General features: G+C 38.3%; 1 protein-coding gene across 1 annotated transcript in view; it reads right to left on the bottom strand.

Moving 5' to 3' along the window:
- The window catches only part of PLEKHG1 (pleckstrin homology and RhoGEF domain containing G1), a 211015-nt gene that overhangs the window by 140201 nt on the left and 49573 nt on the right, over positions 1-21241 (bottom strand). The window contains exon 2 of the mRNA XM_072966035.1: positions 12207-12265. The gene's annotated coding sequence lies outside the window, so the exon portion shown is untranslated. The remainder of the gene's footprint in view (positions 1-12206; positions 12266-21241) is intronic.

Genomic DNA, 21241 nt, shown 5'->3' with positions numbered 1-21241 from the left:
AAGCCATCCTCAGTTGTTGATCTACTGTCCTCAGGCCTCATCTCAATAGTTTATGTTTAAGTTCTAAAGATAAAAGAATGCCATAAAGTATTTTCTAACAGAGTAATTTCCACTTTAAATTGCAAAAGATGTTAGAAGAATCTGCCCCAATTCTGCACAGAATATAGTATGACTCTGGCACATGCTCCAAAGAACAAAGCACCAACTGGGACAGGGTGGCCCCTGTGCTTCAGTGATTCTGGATGACAGGGTTGGCTGGTTTGCAGGCAACTTCCAGTCAAGGAGACCTCAGCAACTTAGGTCAGAAGATGAAGACAATACCACAACTGTTCATAATTTGAGACATTCTCCCCCTCCCTCCAAGGTGCCAAGAAATAACTTGAGGAAATTTGTAGAAGTACGGACAGTCTGCATTAGTATGTAGGGATAAGAGCCAGGGATGGAAAGATTATACTCAGAACTATGTTTTATTTAGAAACAAGGCTGTGACAATTAAGTACAATGGTCCCACTATCATGGGCATTGTTGGTATCCCAGTATCTATGCTCCACTTTTTCCTTCCCAACAATTGTTTTATTGAGGTATCCACGTCCTTGTCCTTTCTACTCACAGTCATGTGGTATAGGTGCAACCGATCCCATCCCCAACTCCACCAATGGATCCTGATTAATAAGCCAATTGGTGCATGGCATTCTTAGTCTTGTTACTGCTCTCCATGATGTAAGTGGTCTCATCAGTTTGGAAGAAGGGACTTATATTCCATGGCTGGGGAGAGGTTCCCTTCTTTCTCCTGGTGCATTTGGACAAGGGAACCTGTTAATCCATTTGTGGTTAGCAGCCATCTTGTGACCATTTAGGGGAACCTACCTGAGGAAGAAGCCAAGAAAGATATGGAGCAGAAAGGTGGGGAGAAATGAAATCTTCAGTGATGTTCCTGAGTCACTGAGTCAATAATGCTTAAAGGGCACATTTCCTCAAGAGTAGTTCAGTAATTTCTTTTTCTGTTAGCAAATTTGAGTAACAGTCTTCCTCGCAGTTGAAAATGTTCTATCTGATAAAGTGAAAAACTAGTAAATCAGTGAAAGTAGAAAGCTTGGGGATGCAAGAGTGGGAGATAAAAGATGTAATAAATGTGAATAAATGTGAAGAACTTTCAGAGATGCCTACACATCTCCAATATTTTCTTCCTGAACATGGCACTGATCTGTTAAAATAAAAATCATTCAGAATGTAAGTCCTCAATTTGTTATAAATAAATCCAAAATTAGAAAATGCTCATCATTTTCTCTAAATGCTTCATTTGGGAACCACATTTTTCTGAACCAAGATACCATATTATTTAACCCATTTACTGAGCAACTGCTCAGTGTACAAGAAAACTAAATAGCTTGCATTTAAGGGTAAAGCCTGGTGGCAGGGAGAGATAATTAATCCTCTTTCCATATAAAACTGTAAACATTTGATGTTTAAATTGGTGCTCCAAAAGCATGGATGATTTGTTTAATTGTAAGTCTGAATGAACTTCCAAGAAGTAGTTGGAAATAATTAGAAGAAAAAGTTTCCTTGGATGTCTTTCAAGATGTTCAGAAGTACGATCATGGAGGAAGAAAAATAAATTAAAGTGTTCAGTATCTCGCAGCAGGTCAGCTGGTCATGTCAACGAACCTCTTACCATCTGTTTTTTGTATTCTAAAGTGACCCCATGAGTGTCATAATTATTTTCATAAGTGTTTAAAGTTCCTCAGATAGGAAAACTCGTGTTCATAAAAACCATAAACCTGGCAAACTTAGAAATTGTATTTTGTGTCTAAGAAACACACAGTTGAGACTGACCCCTAGGTATACAAAAAAGTACAACAGTCCGCTGAGTTCCAAAGGAAACAAAGCCCCATGTCCACCATGAGAATCCGGCGTTTTACTGGTCTCTTCTCAGGCTCACTCAGGCAGAACCAGTTTTAAAATGGAGCACGTTCCAAAAGACTGCTGGTAAATGGCTGTTTATTCATACAGGAAAATTTGTTTCAAGTTCTAATGGTATATATGGTTCCCAGCTCTGCCTGTAAAAGCTTTTTAACCCATAATGACTCTCAAATGTGGGATCTAACCCTAGGTTATCAGTGCTTTTATGGAGGAATATGTCTAAGATACCAGGGGGTAACCCTGACTGGGAAGACGATGACTTGAAAGGCAAAGATTTCCTTACCCTCTCCCTTCTTCTCTCCTTCAACCTAGCGTTACCATAACCAGCCAGCTCCCACTTTGGGATTATGAGGGAGGACTATCATGATACGTTCCTCCTTTCTACCGTCCACTCTTCTGAATTATTCACTCCACCTGCCTCCCCTAAGAGGCCCAAAGAGCCCATCGTTCTCACAGCCTCCCCCGACTCCCCTCAGGATACCAGGTCCCATCGCACTGTTCATTTCGAAGCATTCTGCCTAAGCTCTCGCACAAAGTAAATAAGAATGCCTGGGTCTCAGAGTTTCAAAACGAAAACAGGCAGAAATTATAAACACATCAAAGTTTAAGGCGCTACAGAATTGTAATACGCTTCTGTTATTGCTTTGATATGTTGAGGAAGGGCTGCTGACTCATTCTTAGACACCATTACTCATTTCCATGTTACTGTAGTTTTACAGCTAATACGTGAATCTCTAAACTCCAATTTCAAGAGACGTGGCCTCATAAAAATGTTTATGCCACATTCTCTAGTTGGGAGATGTTCGCCAGGAGATGAGGCTGGTCCACAGATACTGGAATTTCAATTGTTTATGTGAACAGTGGGGAAGAATATTAGGAACGGCAACTGGCCGTCCAGATGGCCTGAAGTGCTTTTCAGGTACAGCAGGGGTTAATCAGGTTCTGTTTGCCTGAAGGCGTCCCGCGCACAGCTTTATGTCTAATGAGGAAAAAGTACACTCTGAAATATTTTTCAAATGAACGTTTGGAAAACAACCCTGCTGAAATTGAAGACTGACTGCATGTAATGTACACTGTGTCTACACATGGTTTTACTGATTGAATCCTTACTAGTTCCTCGTCTTCCCCTACAGAATCCTCGTCTTGAATGTTCAAATACTCTCTAGAATTTCTGAGTTTTTGAAAATGTTCTTTGGAAAATTCTTCGTGCTAAGAGAGAGATCTTGCAAGATCCCAGTGTTGGTGTGTGCTGGGCCAGCCCGCACCTCTCCACCCTCTGAGACCTTATCTAGCTTTGCCTCCCAGACAGACAAGGGAGATGAGGGCACAGAGAAAAGAATTCACTCACGGAGCTGGGCATTCCACAGCTAGGGGGTGCGCTTTCCAACCCTTCACCCCACCTCCTGGACCCCAGGAAGGAAGAACGCCGTTCCCCTGGGGAGATTCCAAAGGATCTCACACAATTCCATTTCACTGCTTTAAGCCTGCGGACCAAGGGGACTTTTTTTCCTTAAGTAAGTATTTCAACAAATAACTTTTCCATATAGGCAAAATACTGCCAAAGTTAGTAATATATGTTTTGTTTAGAAACAGACTTTGTGCAAATGCATTTAAATGTGACGTGAGGGTGGAGCACACACCTTGGCAGGTGAAACTTGCCTACGTGTTTCAAATAATCGTTCTTTCGCCCACACTTACATTGTCAAAAGAGGGACTCCTCGGACCTTCAGTTAAAATGATAAATACAGAGTTTTAAAAACTGGCTCAGAATATGGGGTGATTAAATAAAGCTGAAAGGCTCATAATTAACAAAACTATTCCTTCCATCTAAAAGTGCCATCGCATTTTTATCTTTAAAAGAGATCTCCTGGCACTCTTTCAGGCTTACTTCTTCATCCTCCCCACCAGACTCTTCCAAGGGAAAACCTGGCCAGGAGGAGAGGGGAGAAAAAGTCATCTGGACTGAAGAGGCAAAGAAGAAAAAGGAAAATCTGCCCAAGAAAAATATTTCTATCTGCCCAGAAAATAATAAGTTATGAAGAAAATTAAAATATTTCCTAATTTAGAGGTACTCCAAGAAAATAAAACATGACCATATATACAGTCATGTTTTATGATTGTTTAAAAGACAATTTTATCAGAAATATTAGATAGTGAAATTTCTTGGAGTTTACAAATTTACTCTGCAGTATTCTTTACATTCAGAACTATGAACAAAGAAATTTGGGTTAATCTCGCTGGATGGAGGCATTTACTTGGAAACTCTCTATACTTAAAATCAACACAGCTGATTGGTTTCATCTGAATGTGTGTGAACCTTCTTAATTTTGAGTCAAAAAAGTTTGTGAATAGTTATATATCAGATACCAGACTATACATCACATGCATTAAGATCTAGTCCTGCCTTTGAATTACTTTAGTCCATTAGAGCAGGAATTAACCACACTTAAGAAGGCATTTCAAGAAGGATTTTTAAGACCACAAAGCAGTGTCAAGAGGCACTACATAATTAAAATTGCTAAATGAATTGTTCTGAGGCTAACTGATACAGGAGGAGGCAGATAAAATCAGGCCAGAGTCATTTACAAAGGAGGAGGAATTTGAACTGACTTTAAGAGGATAGATAAGGTCTAGATAACAGTATTACTGCAACTGCCCTCCAGCTCCATTTGAGAGCCTGCCAGGCTCTCGCTACAGCTGGCATGGTACACACTCTCTGCACCCACAACTCATCTGAAGTCAATTTACCATCAGGATTCTATAGATGAGGATGGCAAAAAGAAAAAAAAAAAATTGCCTGCAGCCTTCTGGGAAGGAGGTGAGCAGTGATGCATGCCCAGCTCCAGGCAACCTCACAGCCCACAGTGCTTCCCTCACGGTAACTCCAAAAGAACAGCTGACTTAAAGATGAAAAGGAAAAACAGGTTGGAGCTTATGGGGCAAGGAACAATATATTTTTGTGAATGTTAGACTAGATACCTGACATAATTAACCCAGCACCATGGGTGGACCAGGCTGGTGGACAGAATGAACTGGAGGTTCATGCGTTCGGAAAAACCAGAGAGAAAGAGAATCCGTTTCTTCTGACTCAACATGGTAACACGGAGGCACGCGGCATGGCTGGGCTGCAGGAGGCACTCCACCCTCCAGGGCAGCAAAGACGACCATAGACTTGGACTTAGAGTTGTACTTCGGTATTTGTAACTTGACCTGTTTCCAAAACTACTGGTTGTGTGACTTTGGTCAATGACTTAAATTTCTGAGAGCTTCAGTCTCCTAACCTGTGAAGTCCAGTTTGTGGTAATAACTGCACGAGACTAAAAGAATGAAATAAGAAAAGTATAAAATGTGTAGTGTTCATTTTTTTCTGCTTTATGAAGGCCGTGGAAATGGAAAAGGAGGGATGAGACAGATGGTGAGGTAAATTTAATTGAGATTTGGTGACAAATTAGATAACTGGGGTGGGTGTGTGGAGGAGGAAGGGAGAGAGATGTCAAATGTGCACTTGATAAGTCTGCACAAAAAATCTTCATTTATAAAGTCATGTCATTTTCAGCAAAATGGATGGACCTGGAGATCATCATTCTAAGTGAAGTAACCCAGGAAGAGAAAGAAAAATTCCATATGGATGTTGCTTATATGTGGAGCCAAAAAAAAAAAAAGACACAATGAACTTATTTACAAAACAGAAATAGACTCACAGACACAGAGAACAGACTTATGGTTACCAGTGGGTAAAGGGGGTGGGAAGGGATAAATTGGGAGTTCGACATTCGCATCTCTTGGGGAGTGTGGAAATGTTAAATATCTTGATTGTGGCAGTGGTTTCATCGGTGTATACATCTATCAAAATTCATCAAATTGTACATTTGAAATATGTGTAGTTTACTATACAGAATTTATACCACAATAAAATTGTTTTTAAAAATTTTCACTTTCCTCAAATAGGAGATAAAAGGTAATTTTAGGAATACATAACCTTAGAGATTACTGGGAGATCCCCAACTGAAAACACAGAAAAGAGAGAACTGAGACAGAGGGCTTAGAAAGAAAAGAGAAACCAGTGAACAATGATTTGGCAATCATTTGCCTAAGAGCCTGATAGTTACCATATTCCATTTATGAGGACTTGTGAAATTGCTAAACTCTGTTTTTCTTTGAAGAACTGTGCTTTAGAAATCAAAGGAATATATATGAAGTTACAACATTTTAAGAAACCAGATCCCACATTTTTGAAGACAAAGAATATTAAAAGAAAATACTCTACTTAATACAGGACTTAAGATCAATCGTGACTCCTGCGTCTTTCAATTTTAAAACACAATGATTGCTTTAATACCCGACTTAACTCTAAAAAGTCTTTATCACAAATGTAATCTTCTTCCAGAACAGGCTTTCCTTATGGCATAGAAAAGGAATGATGGTGTAAGGCAAAAAACCACAGATTTCTAAAAGTATGCATACCTTGGAAAATGCAGCTGAAAGAGCAATAGCTGGGGATCCTGAACAAGACAGGAAGCAAGGGGCCAAGACAGAGGCAGAGGGGGTGTCGGCTTTCGTCAGTCTGCATGAATACAGACCTTAATTACCTAAAGCCACGGTGGGTAATTCTGTTCTACTGACTTCCTAAGCTCGGTGAATCTGGTCCAGCATTTCTACAAGTTTCTCAAATATTACAACTAACTGTCTGTTCCAGGCACTAGATTCATTATCTACAGCTGCCGAAAGCAGATCTGGCACAACTGAACGCATCTGGTTCCTTTGAGATTTCACGTGATGGCCTTTCCATGCCTATTAGATGGTCCCTTTGCAAGCCCGACAAGTCATGGTGGTTAGTGCTTCACACAAAGTAGGCATGCATTTTTCAAATGATCATCCTAAAACATCACTTTTAATGATGTATCAATAACATCCTGTGCTAAACAATTTCACGCTACTTCTCTTCCAGTAATGTATTGCATAAGGAGTCCATCAGAATCTATCAAATGTTATTAGGTTGGAGGTAGTTTAATAGCAAAAGATCTCAGGAACATTTTCTTCACATTTAAACTTCAGAAGACCAAATGCCATCCTTTGCTGATCCCTGAGCCAGTGGCTTAGCTGAATGCTTCGAGATGCCCTGTGAGTTGTATGCATGGAACATACAGGTCAGTCTGAGGGGAGAGCAAAGGGTGAGGGACTCCCTAACTGGGAAGCTCCAGGGCTGGCTCCATTACTGGTTACCCAGATGGAGCTCTTGGAGCCACTGTATGGAACTCTGTGCTCCGGATGTCCTCCCTGGCTCCTCCTACAGGGACAGGTCACAACTACACCTTCAATTCATCTATAGTTCTCCCTATAACCCATTTCTGTGTTTGTGCTCTTCCTCTTTTCACACTTGAACTTACACCTGCATCTACCAAACTACCTTCCACAGAACAACACGGTAATAAGTCAAAAAACTAGAAGGCAGCGGGGTGGGGGCTGTGGAGAAAGAGAGGGATTCTTTTGCAATGTTTGGGAAACCCTGCCTGTAACGTCTCCTTGTTGAAGATGCACCGTTCAGGGAAGCATAGTAAAGACTTCGCAGAAGAAAGAATCACTAACCTTGCTTAAATCCCGAACTTACTTTACCACGAAGCCCCCCCCTCCTTGTTTTTGAAAGAAACCTATTACCATAAATGCACAAAATTGAGAACATACTGTCCTGAGAATCCCCTTACGCTCAATGCCAGGAATGGGAACCGGGTCCTCATTCTAAAAGTCATCCCTTTGTGAGAAAATAAGTACTTTTTAATTTTTTTAACTTACATCCTTTTCCTCTCAAGAATGGAGTCCCTCACCCTCTGCTCTCCCCTCAGACTGACCCATATGTTCCATGTGCACAACTTTCACCAGCTGTAACGAAGGCTCTACAGTGAGGAAGTCTTCCTCCTTCACCCCCTTACCCACCAAAAGGGTGTCCAATCTCTATCTCAGCTTAAGGCATGTAAACTTCTAGAAGATACTTAAATTTTTTTTTAATTTTAATTGCAGTTAAATACACATAACATTCACACTGTTATACAGTCCATCTCCGGAACTCCTTCATAGGAGATGTTTTTTAATACGAGAGGGGCCCACACTCAGAGAGTCAAGTCTGCACATCATCCTCACCGTGTAATTTTGTGCTATATTTTTGTAACTGCTACTATATTTAGTTCTTATAACACTTTCAATCTTCGATTATACATTTAAAACATTATTTTGATGACACCGCCATCCCAAAAGATAATCAGGGGGGTTTGCAATGAAAGAAACTGAAGGAAAGCATCTCAAAGACTTTTTAAAGATCGCATACTGCATTAAGTCCCTGACCCCTAGCATGGTGCCAAGAACTACACCGGATGGGTATATTATTAGCAATGTCTAGCTCAATATAGTGAGTTATTTATTCACAATGTCAATCATTTATGCTGTAGCCACTGATAATTCTTCTATTAGCTGCTTTCCAACAAATTTGTCAGCCTTAAGTAAGATATTTCCGGGACCTGGAACACAGTGGCAAGGTCATTTACGGGATATGAAAAGGGCCGGGCAGTGTCTATTCCTCTTTAAGCATCCTTCACTGCATTGTTTGTGAGTCTTAGGAGTAATCAGCCCCAATACTGCAACCCCACAAAGCCTTTAGCTTCAGGACTTTTGAGGTGCCACCGAGCAGCTACTGACCTGGGCCAGGCTCAGTGCATGGGCCTCCTGCAGTTGCTCATGAAGGGGCTGTGAGAGCCCTCAGATAGGGATGGAAGAAACTAGAGTGATGTTTACGCCTTCCAGAGAAAAGCATGGCCACGTAGTGGAGCTCAGAAAATGCTAGCAAGAACGGCAAAGATCAGGATGCCCTGAGCACCCCAGCACCTGGTGTGTGTCTTGGAACATTTAATTGGCATCTTTCTGTTCCTCGGGCAATCCTATGCTGTGCGCTCCTAGCCTCCACTGCTGAAACACTTTCATTAAAGAACCAGGGCAGGTGAAACCCTGGACAAGATGGCACCAAGAATAAAATGTATGAGCAAGTTTATTCAGAAAAAAATGTTTATATGAGTTTGGATAAATACATATATTTAGCAGCATTGCAAAGATGTAGTCTTGAGGCTGAGTAACACAAACACAGGTCATACTAAGAGAAAAATGACACATTCGCGTTCACTTAGGGTCGAAAAACTACAAAACAGACCTATACTCTGCTGATTTTTCAAACATTTCTATAAATCAGGACCATCTAACCAAATACTACTAATTGAGGACAGTTGATTTCTTCTGTTTGCACCTCCAGACTTCTGTCTTCAATAGCTGGAGAGAGCCGCACTTTGCTCTTGAATTCTCTTGCTTTCCTAGCTTAATTTGACTAATTGGTACCCAGTGGCATTGACTGGCTTGCTACCCTGGAGAGAACAGTTCTCATCTATAGTTTTGTAGATTATTATTTCATGCTGATGCGCTATATAGATTTGTGTGTACATGCCCAGATACTTGCTAGTCTGAGAACTAGAGGTTTTACAGTTCACTTACATACCCCAAACAATTTCAGAACACTTCAGAGGTTTAACATGACTTTTTTTGGGGGGTGGGTGGGTTATTAACTTAATTATACATATTTACATTTAAAATAAACAACTGTTTTAGAAATATAGGGGTGGGGGTATAGCTCAAGTGGTAGAGTACATGCTTAGCATGCATGAGGTCCTGGGTTCAATCTCCAGTACCTCCTCTAAAAATAAATAAACAAATAAACCTAATTAACCATCCCCACCACCAGAAAAAAAAAATGTACAGAGGTATTTTTCCTTTTGGGGGAATGTGGGGTGGCCTGGACCAGCCTGAGAGCAACATGGGGTAGGAGGAGTCTAGGGGTACCACTGAGGTGGGGGAGGCCATCAGAATGCCTCTTCTGTTGTTGTTTTAAGAAGTTCTAGAAAAGTAAAAAATGTTCCTTCCAGCCCAACTGTTTATTTCTGTGAAAGGGTAAACCGAGTCTTGAGATGGAGGCTGACCAGCACAGGGTCACCCCTCCAGGCACTGGGGAGTGGTCCTTCCAGTGTCTGATCTCCACCATCATTACCTCTAACAGAGGCCTGGAGCCCTAGTCCCCCAGAACGGGAAACATGACTTTCCTAAAGAAGGAAATTAGCTCATTCATTCTTTCAGCAAACATTTGAGCTCCCCTTGTGTCTGGCTTTTTCTAGAGTATACAGAAATACCTAGAAATATACAGAGCAATAGGCAAAACACATGAAGATCCTGGCTTTCAGGTAGCTGATGTTTGAGTGGCACAAACTTTGAAACAGAAGTTCCTCAGACATTCAACATACTTTCAATTAACAAGTGACTTTCAGAAGATATTCTACGCACAATTTCTATGGTCACTGCAGCTGAGGACTAACAAAGGTATTTTCTCCAACACTAGATCACGGCTTCGGAAACAAACCAAACCAGATCAGTCGTGGCAACTGAAAATGTCATATACTCAGTCACACAGATCAGCAACTACGGAAGAACTGGGAGCGAAAATTCTAGACTCCCATAGCAGCGAGGAGGCGGGGTGGGCCACTATTCTCTTGGAACTCACACTCCTCGGGCAGAAATGCCTGTCCCAAGTGAGACCAAGGAATCCCGCGCTGGTCTGGCCTTCCCTTCCCTTATGATCCATATCATATTACAAAGCAAACACGGTATCAGTGGGTCTCTCGGGGAGAAAATATTTATTTTATTCTAGGGAAACATAATAACCACAGCTTTCCAACCTAACAATACGTCATTTTTTTCTTTGGAGACAGAACCATGTATCTCTGATGAGCAGACAAGTCTATGCACTCATTTACAGAGAAGGTAATCATCTCTGAAAAAGAAATGATTATTCCTCTTCAAAAAAAAAGGGAAAAAAAAAGCATTCAAATGACTGAATCTTTTACATACAGAGAGTGTGCCTGACTGAGACTCGGGTAGGGGGACCTGATGCCTTTCTTGGGCTCTGAGGCACTTTGGCTCCTTCCTCCATTAAAAAAAAAAAAAAGAATATTAAAAGTTGTATTTTACAACTGCATTGGTATAAAGAAAAATGCAACCTAGGGTGGGTTCATTATTATGTATTCACTACTATTATATTCATTTTTTGTTGTTTTTGAAAGAATTAAAATGAAAACATTTTCGTGGGCCATTAAAAGCATGCTGGACCCCAGGTACTGTGCATAATGGGTGAGTCAACTCTGGATCACAGACGCTTCATTTTTAAGCTACTCAGCATTCTAGTCATACATTAGGCAAAAGAACTTCTGGGACTTTCTTCCCAGTGATGAAGATCTGTGGTAAGAAAACCATTGTTTTACCAGTTAGCAAAAAATACAGATGAACTCTGAACTTCAACACAAGTGAAGTTATCTTTACTCCATTAAAATACCATTTGTCTCTGTAATAACTGTGAGCACCTCAAGAAGAAGAATGCAGTGTATCAAATATTCATGATTGCAATAAAGCATGATTATTTTGCTAATTAAAGACAACAAAACTCTAACCCCTTGTTGCACTTATACTGTAATTTTATTTTTATTTTACTGTTTGGTTAAAAAAAAAAGACCTGGTATAAAATTGAAAGTATAAATGAGTGAAAAATGATAAATGCTATGCTTAGCAGGACTGAGTTTCTTCACACATTCCTACCGTTCTAGTGAGCATTCGCTATGTAATTGAGCAATGTCAGCTCAACCCTTCAAGTCTTGACAAACAGCTTATAATGTGGTCAGAATATGATAAATTAAAGGCCTTAGGAAAGGAGAAACAATAAAATCATTGCCTAGACCTTAAAAAAAGGGTATATCCCCTTCCTTCCTTTCCCTTTTATCATTCATCGTGGTTTTTCAAGTACTACTACCACAAAATTGGATTGAGATTTTCATATCTTGAAGGAAAAACAGGAACTTAAAAAGAACAGGAAGAACTTTTCTGGCCAATGAAAAGCATTTAAAATAGCACCTAAAAAACAGACGCCTTAACAGTACAAGGCCAATGGGAAGAAATGACTCCAATTTGGGTCACACAATGGTTGACTCTTCCTGACTCCATTTTTATTGGTCATACATGTATTTTGAAATACGCACTTTCTTTTTTATTTCACCCTTTGATTGTACCGTTTGTTATTCATGTCTTTGTAAGCCAAGAAAAATTTTGCTCACAGAGCGTACTTGTAACAAAATACCTAACAAACCTGAAATATGAATTTATTCATCTTTTAACATGTTTCCTAGTCAAATGGTAAAAAAATGAAAATGGCTCACTTTTATGGTTGAAGCCTTTCCAGTGTCTTCATCCACAGACTACTAATATCCGTCTTCACCTGTAGTAGAAACACAAACAATAAATTTCTTTTTACTTAAGTATATTACTTTTCCAGAATGATTTCAGTGGAACATGGATGAGATATCCAGGCCAATTTTAAGTGGCAAAAGGATGACCAGATGCAAAAAGACCATAATTTTCTTAGGAAAATGCCACATCTACCCTACTGGTCTATAACAGACCTATAGCAATAATCGTAACAATTTAATTTTTAAAAAAGCTTACAGGATGTGGTATTAGAAAGTTACTGATATCCAATCCTTGATTTTTCCCTTTCCCTTGAAATACTTAGCAAATTCAAAAGGCACTCGAACTTTCAGTAGCACTAAAAACTAAGTTCAAGGACTGGCCAGAAGCCAAGGAGAAAGTCCTCTACCAGGTAGAGAAAGAAAACTCCAAGGAGCAGAAGGAGAATGGATGACTTCACTCAGTCCCAGCCCTCGTATCTTTATCTCTGAAGCACAAGTCATCCACAGGATGGGAACAGCCTTCTAAGGCCATGGCCACTCTAGCCCTGAGTTCCTCTCCATGGCTGCATCCAGTGATTCCTCTCAGTTTTCATCTGTGCAAAGCAGTTGGCATTGGAAGGTGGAAGTTCATGGGGGTGGGGGTGGGGGTGGGGGTGATGCTTACAGGTAGTAGAATTGGGGTTTGCTTTTTTTCTGGTCACTGTTTTTGAAAAGAAGGAACCACACATGTTATATTGGAAAAACAAACATGCCTAGAATTGTATCAGCTAGGTATCTTTATGAACAAAAGTGACTTGAAAATATTTCCAGTTGACTGAGGGATAAATTCAAATAAAAAGTTAAGAATGAAAAAGTAGTCATGTAGTAGAACTGATGGTGAGCATTAAAAGTCATAAACAAGGAATGAGTGTACTAATTATTTCTAAAAACAGTCCAGAGTACAACCTTCCAAAATTTTTGGAAATATGTCTAATAAAAACCTTACTGTAATAACTAGGCTCATATAAGTCTGAAATCCTGGAGTATGTTATGAAAAATGGGGAAATGAGTGGGGATAGATGGAAAAGTGAGCTAATTTCATTTTGTATGGGGAGTAAGAAATGCAGTTTTACTTGTGACACTAGTAACTGGAATTTTTCCCCTGTAAGTTGGAAAGAACAAAGAAGTGAACTACATAGTTAAACTTCAGTTCTAAAATAGCAATAAACACAATCTAGGAGGGCAGGAAAAAAATGAAAATGGGAATTTGTCATTTAGATATTTTAAACAGTAGTCACTGGTTTATTACAGAATGAAATATCTCATAGACAGATTTCAGGCAAATCTAGTCTTAAAATCCAACAGAAAACTAGAATTATCAGAAGAATATATCACAGATATGGAAGAGAGGAGAAAAGCTGAGACTGCCAATAAAAAGATCCTTAGGAATGAATTTGAACATCTCAAGTTTGCTAAGGTGATATTTAACTATTAAAATTGAACCAGATATAGAGAACAAACTTATGGTTACCAGGGGGTAAAGGGAGTCAGAAGGGATAAACTGGGAACGTGAAAACTGCACTTCCTGGGGAGTGATGGAAACGTTAGCTATCTTGATTGTGGGGGTGGTTTCACTGGGGTAAACATATATCAAAATTCATCCAATTGTACATTTGAATATGTGCAGATTACTGTATAGGAACCACACAACGATAAAAGCGTTAAACAAAAATGAACCAGACATATAACAGCTGAAAAGAAAAAATGGTCTACTTCAAGGATTAGATAATTCCCAAACTATATAAAAAGCTTTCAGGATATAAAACAAATAAGACCCTCCAGTTTGTTTGGTGAAGCTTATCAGATAACCAAACCAGATAAGACACAAAGGAGAGAAAAAAAAGTAAAAGGCTTGCTTCACTTAGATAAACAAGAAAGAAGCATAGCAAACAAAGTGCTCAGAACACCTGATTTCTAGTATATGAGAATAATAACACAGCGATATAAACTGGGCTTATTCTACAAATATTATATAAATAGAACTCTTACGGTCTATCAATAGGTCACAAGAGATTAACGTATATTTATATTTTCAAATATGACAAAACAGCATGTGATAAACTCAGCACTTATATCCGACAACCTCTCAGTAACCTAGAATTAGAAAGATCACTATGGTTTTTAAAAAGGTCTAAAATCAACAGACAACAATTTTTGTCAAAAAGTCAGGAATAAAATAAAAGATGCCCACAAAGCATTAGTGAAAGGAACTGAACAGACCAAACTGCACCATCAGCAGGTGCAGGGTTGAATACCTAGAAAACTCAAGAGAAATATCTAAACAGAACAAAACCCCACTGGAAACAGTAAAGGTGCCATCGGATGATTTGAAACACAAAATCCAAAAAGCAATGTTTTCGGTCCCGTGGTAGCAATGACTAGTTGTCAAGAAATGAAAATGGAGACAGTCTGAAAACAGATCATACTCAGAAAAATTATGCTTATAGTAAAGAATCTATATAGAAAATATTTAAGGAAATCTTTAGGATAATGGCTTCCTCATGAGAAATGATGAAAAGTATAACTGTACTTTTTTAGAAAAGAAAAAGAAAAAAACAAGCATCATCTAGCTAGGAAATTCAATACAAGGTAAACCAATGAATTGATATTTTTAGTCTATAAAAGGTGAAGTACCATTATAGGAATATGAGAGCAGCAAGAAGCCTTTACAATCAGTGATGCTATTTACAGATGAATACTTGAGGATCTTAGAGGCTGTTCTATAAATTCACGATAGAATTTTTAGAAAAAAAATACATTAAGACTATTTGATTATCCGGCCTTAAGTGCAAAATCCACTGATATATTGCACTCAGGGCATTAGATGCAAATAGAATTTGGTATTTAAAAACCCCAAAACACTTTACTACACTTTTGAAGGTTAGGGAAATGTTATAAATAGTCATTGATGTTGTATTTCTGAAAAGAAAATGCTAATTGCCCTTCACTGAACCATGATAAAATGGGTCATGTTTTATTGCTTTTGGCCAAAGAACAATGTGAAACTTATTTTATAGTCGGGGGACATGCAAAGTGATGTTTAAAATAAGTTCTATAGGCAAAACACAACTATAGTGAGTCTGAGAATAAAAATAAATAAAATGTCAGGGTTGGTTTTATAAAGAGGAGACTCAAGTCCAATATGGCACCATGTCTCTTCAGCTACAGCATCTAAAGTAAGCTTACCTTTCATTTTAGACCATAGTAACTGTGGGATCAATTCCAGTCATTCCAGAATGAATGTTAATGAAAATTACCCACAAAACAGACCATCTTTGCTGTTTATTTTAGGGCAAAATTAAAGGCCTGGTAGCTTTGGGGGATGATAATACCCAGTGACTAGGTAAAAGCAGATTTAATGCTCTGAGTTTGACATGATTTAAACAAGGAACGATTTAAAGTCACGTCTGATAGAAATACTTCTACTTATAATAATAACTGAACAAATACCAAGGCATAAACAGTTTCCCTAAAATGTCAACTATATGAAATACAGGAGCCCCAGAGCTTTGCTCATAAGCATGAAATTTGTTATCTTTATTTCTTGGGTAAAACACATGGACTTCATAGAAGAAACAAAGTGATGGTGGAAATTCACAAAAGGGGCTACCAGAAATCACAAGACTTTAGGCCAGTGTACTCAACAGTCATACTGCCAAAAAAGGGCAGCTCTCCCAGTGTTCCTCCCATAAGTACCTAGAAAGCATTCCTTAAATCAGTAACATAGATGGGCAAGTAGACAAAAACAAGGCGAGTGTTTTTGAGGGGATACACAGTTTGGTTGTGTAAATCCAAAAGGAATCTCTGTATTTGGACAAGATTCCTGCCTCTGCCCCACACCTACCATCCTGGAGGGCCATCCCACATGTGTCCATTCTGATTTGGAATGCTAGGTAACTTGGGACTCTCGGTCCACATAAGCACCACCTTCTCCCTTCTGCTTAGCCGTCTTCGAGCTGCCTCATTTCCTTCATAGACCAAAGGCCAGGAACATCAGCTAGCGTAATACAAACCTTCTTAACCTGGCTGCTGCAAGTGGGCTGAATAATACCATCACCAGTATTTTCCTCTGCTTTGCCCTAATGTCAGCCCAGATGCTCTGGAAAACATCAGTCAGGCGAAAGCATTCATCATATTTCATCTCCCTGATCGCTGTGATTTGTTCCTGGGTAGGCACACTATTTCCGTTTTTCTCCCCCATTACAAGCAGTGTGGTACAGGGCCCCTGTATTCATGTTTCTGCATTGCATCTCCCTGAATTGGAACTGCTTGGTTGTTCGTCATACATGTGTTGACCTTTTTCTGGGTAATGTCAATTTTTTTTTTCAAGAGTAATTGTACCAATTTACACTCCACCCACAGTACAGGCGTACCTCATTTTATTGTTCTTTACTGCACCTCAAACATGTTGAGTTTTTTACAAACTGAAGGTTTGTGGTAACCGATGCTGTCAGATGATGGTTAGCATTTTTTAGGAATACAGTATTTTTACATTACGGTATATAAATTGGTTTTGGGGGGCATAATGCTGTTGTGCACTTAATAGACAACAGTATAGTATAAACATAGCTTTTACATGCACTGGGGAATCAAAAAATTTCTGTGATTTGATTTATCGTGATATTAGCTTTATTGCAATGGTCTGGAACTGAACCTGCAATCTATCCAATGTATGTCTGTCTATGAGAGTTCCTTTTGCTCTACATTATGTCCAACATCTGATTCTATAAAATTTTAATTATAACTATTCTGATGGGTGAGAAATGGTATTCCTACTAATGAAGTTGAGCATAACTTCATATATGTGTTGGCTATTCATGTTTCCTTCCCTGTGAAAAAATTGATCACGTATTTTGCCCATTTTTCTACTGAATTATTTTTATTATGAATTTGTTGGAGTTCTTTATATATTTCCCAACATGTAAATCTATCTGTCTGTTATGGATTATGGCTTCTCTTCAGTCTCTCTTTTTACAGGCAGAAGTTCTTAAATATGATGCAGTTACATACGTTTCTCTGTGGTATAATGATTCTTGTGTCTTGTTTAATATCATGTATAAATTTATTCTTTCCACTTATTTGCATTTCAGCTCTGTTACATATCAGGTTTCTAAAGAAATGTGGGCTTATTTCAGAAATACTGTTTTACTAGCCTAGTCATTTATCCCTATTGCCAAAACTATAGGGTCTAAATCACTTTGGCTTTATAACAACATAAATAACATCTCTAAATCCTTGTACCTGTTTCTTCTTAAGGATTCTTTTCGCTGTTTCTGGATCTTTGGTCTGTATAAGCTTGAGAATCAACCTGAGTTCCACGAAAAACATGTTACATTTTGACTGGGATTACACTGGATCTATATTTAGGAGAATTGACATCTTTAAAATAATGAGATCACCTATGACTATCTTAACCCCCTTCCAATTATTTAGATCTTTCAAAAGTATCTTCAATAAAGTTAAAGATATTCCACTGTCTTCATAAAGATCTTTCATCAAATATGTTTCTAGGAACTTAATTTTTGTTATTGTTGGAGAATATACCTTTTAAAATGTATCCTGCTCTTTCCAGAAAGGCTGTTAACTTGAAGAAAATGTATTCGGAAATATACGAAAAGTTGCAAAAATAAGAAGAGTAGTTCCTAGCTTTTTCTTGTCAAAAGTTAATTAGTTGTTTCGTAAAGCCAAGTTTTGATCCTGGAATGCCATATGTACATGTAATTGTTCAGACGTAAGGAAAACCACTAGCTATAGAATTCACAGTAGACACTGTTTGACCAAGGAGGGAAGGGAGTGGGGGAATTAAAATGATCAAACATTTTAGAATAAGAATGTTAAACAAGTTTTATTTACAAACCAAAAATGGACTCACAGACAGAAAACAAACTATGGTTACCAAAGGGGAAAGGACAGGGGAGGGATAAATTGGGAGTTTGAGATTAACAGATACACACTACTATATATAAAATAAACGAGGGCCTACTGGATAGCACAGGGAACTATATTCAATTTCTTGTAATAACATATAATGGAAAAAGAATCTGAAAAATACATAGCTATGTCTGTATATGTATAACTGAATTGCTTTGCTGTACATCTAAAGATAACACTGTAAATCAACTACACTTCAATAAAAAATAAAATTAAAAAAAGTTAAACAATCATAAACATTTTTCATTCAAGCAGGTAATTATTTAAATATCTGACTCAATTTTTTATTCATTCAGTAAGTATTTAGGATCTGTTATGTACAGTTTTTTTTTACTCTTTATTTTCATTTATTATTTTTTATTCTTATTTTTTACTGAAGTGCAGTTGATTTACAATGCTAGTTTCAGGTGTACAGCAAGGTGATTCAGTTATACATATACACGCACATATATATATTTTTTCAGTTTCTTTTCTATTATGGTTCATTACAAGAAATTGAATATAGTTCCCTGTGCTATAGAGTTGGTCCTTGTCTTTTATCTATTTTATATACAGTAATGCAAATACACATTTCTATTTTCATAGAGACCTCCAAAGACAGACACTCTATAGCTTTCCTTGCAAACTTGTCCATTTCTACTTGTAATTCAGTATCTCTAATTAGCTATTTCTTGTTTCAAAAGAAATTCAGTGGGTCTCAACCACTTAAGAAACCAAAACCCTAGAATTTGGAAGTGGAGACTATGGGAAAGGGGTACAAATCTTTCAATAACAAATAGTTATTGGTTTCTTAATCAGTAAATACACTAGTTTTACCCACAATTTGATTAAATTTTATGGTAAATACCTGATGTGTGCCAGGCATCATGCCAGGCATGGAGGTTATAAAATGAGTAGAGCATGGTCTCCGAGGAATACATCTCATATTACAAAGTGGGTGTGTTCTTGGGAAAACTGCACACCTAAAGCAACTTTTAATATGTTGAATTGTTTTCAGTGGCATTTTAATAGATGCATTAGAAAAAAGTAAACTGTCAAAGTGAAGGTTCTGCCTGCTCAATTCAGATGTTGCATCCTGGGTTTGCACGTCTCGTCAGGCATTGCAGTCTGCACGTAAATAAAATGGATGAAATGACAAGTTCAGTCTTTAGGTTGTACTGGTTCCTGGGATCCACGGGGTCACACATCAGCTGTGTGTAGGCAGAACTGATTCAAGTTCTTTATACATCATTAAGATACGTTAGGCTAATACTGGATGCTTCCCAAATCTAGGCTACAGTTAATGGTAAATTGGCTGTGAATTTTTCAGAAAGGAAACCAAAAGCAGGTAGACAATAAAAACTCTGCACACCAGATTTTCACGGCCAGACCTTAGACTTTGCCATTTCTTGTTTATATTTTTAAAGAGACTAACAGGTGGCATAATTACTTGACGAAGGATCCTTAATTCTAATACATAATCAGCGACCAGGGGTCCCAGCAAGTGATCTCTTCCTCATATTCCCTTGTGTGTCCCTCTCTTTTTCATTCTTACAGCAAACTTTGGCCTCTTCATAAGAAAAGCTGGGCAAACAGAACTGCGGATTCCAACACACCACTTTCCTTTATTGTCCAATGTTGGAAGAGACACTGGGCAAGAATGAATGTTCCTTGAATGGACAACCTTCATTCAAGTGCTGTTCAAGGCACTAAGATTACGAAGCAAAAAACCACGCCTCTGCCCAAGACAGGTGGCTTTGGAGGGCTGCATACCAGTCAACAGGTTGGATTGTAGCTAAATTGCAAGTGCTATAAAGCAGTCATCAACACTTTCTTAACTCACTTTCCGATCATCCAAGTAAACTGTGTTACTCTTAAAATGACCTGAATGCATTCTACATCTGAGCACCAATGATATGGGTACTGAGGACTCAGCAGTGACTGGACAGACCCAGTTCCTTACCCTCACGGAACCTCCAGTCAGTGGGATGGGCTGTCACAGAGTTAGCCAGCAACAATGCCCAGAGGCAGCTTGTTACCCAGTGTGCTCTTGAAAGCATAAAAAGAATGTAACTCGAATATTCAGACTTGGGGCTTAGTAGTACACCAGCAGAGGAATACTATGAGTGAGACAAGCATTTTCCAAAGATCTTCAAGTCCAGACATAAATAAAGAGAAGGAGAGGGACTGTGAAGGTTATAAAGTTTGGGCAGATTCTGTGCTTAACAGAATGGAGGAAATCATGGAAATGGATAAACATGTCTAAGCAGAAACATTTTATAAGCAACACCTTTTATAGAGTCCAAGAGCTTCTTTCAACCTCAGTCAGTAACTTTAAGTGATTCAGAATGTGTTAGCAAGCAATGAAAAAGAACAATGTTAGTTGAAATTTCCTAAAATTAACAGAATTCAGATGGCTGTAGTTTTTAAAGTTGAACTGTCTCATAAGTAAAATAGATTTTAGTAAAGGGAAATCAAAGAGATCATCTTTCTTTTGTATACTAGTTATTTAATAAACTAACATGTGGGGAGACGGCTTTAGAAATTTGAATTTGTTGTTGCCAGTTTATTTAATGGTAAGTACTGATTTTTTTAAAAACCATGCTTCTGTAAAAAACACTACTTTTATTCAAGCAACATATGGAAAAACTGTTACATCACTTTAGAATGTTATATTTAGAAAGGTAATTTCCTTTCACTGAAGGCTTTTTTTTTTCAACCCTTCCACATCAGTCAAGAAAAACAGGCTTTGACATATCAGTTTTTTAAAAAATGAACTACAAAATATATCGTAGAGTTGTTATTTAACATTCACCTTGAGGACGTTTCAATGAACTTTCAGGTTCAGGGAAACCTGAACATGGGGGACAGACTTCCTGTAAAACATTTTACTGTTTCTACCAAACAGTGATTTATTCATCCACACGTTCCCCACCATTACAGAAACTGGTACTTCCTGGAAATACTTGGTTTTGCTAATGCAGACTGCTTTTACTTCTAAAAAGAGAGGATATGCTAAAATTGTATTATGCAGCCCAGGAGGAAACTGGGAGGGT

This window comes from Vicugna pacos, chromosome 8, assembly GCF_048564905.1.
Source record: "Vicugna pacos chromosome 8, VicPac4, whole genome shotgun sequence".
NCBI lineage: Eukaryota > Metazoa > Chordata > Mammalia > Artiodactyla > Camelidae > Vicugna > Vicugna pacos.
This window is presented reverse-complemented; position numbering and strand designations above follow the sequence as displayed.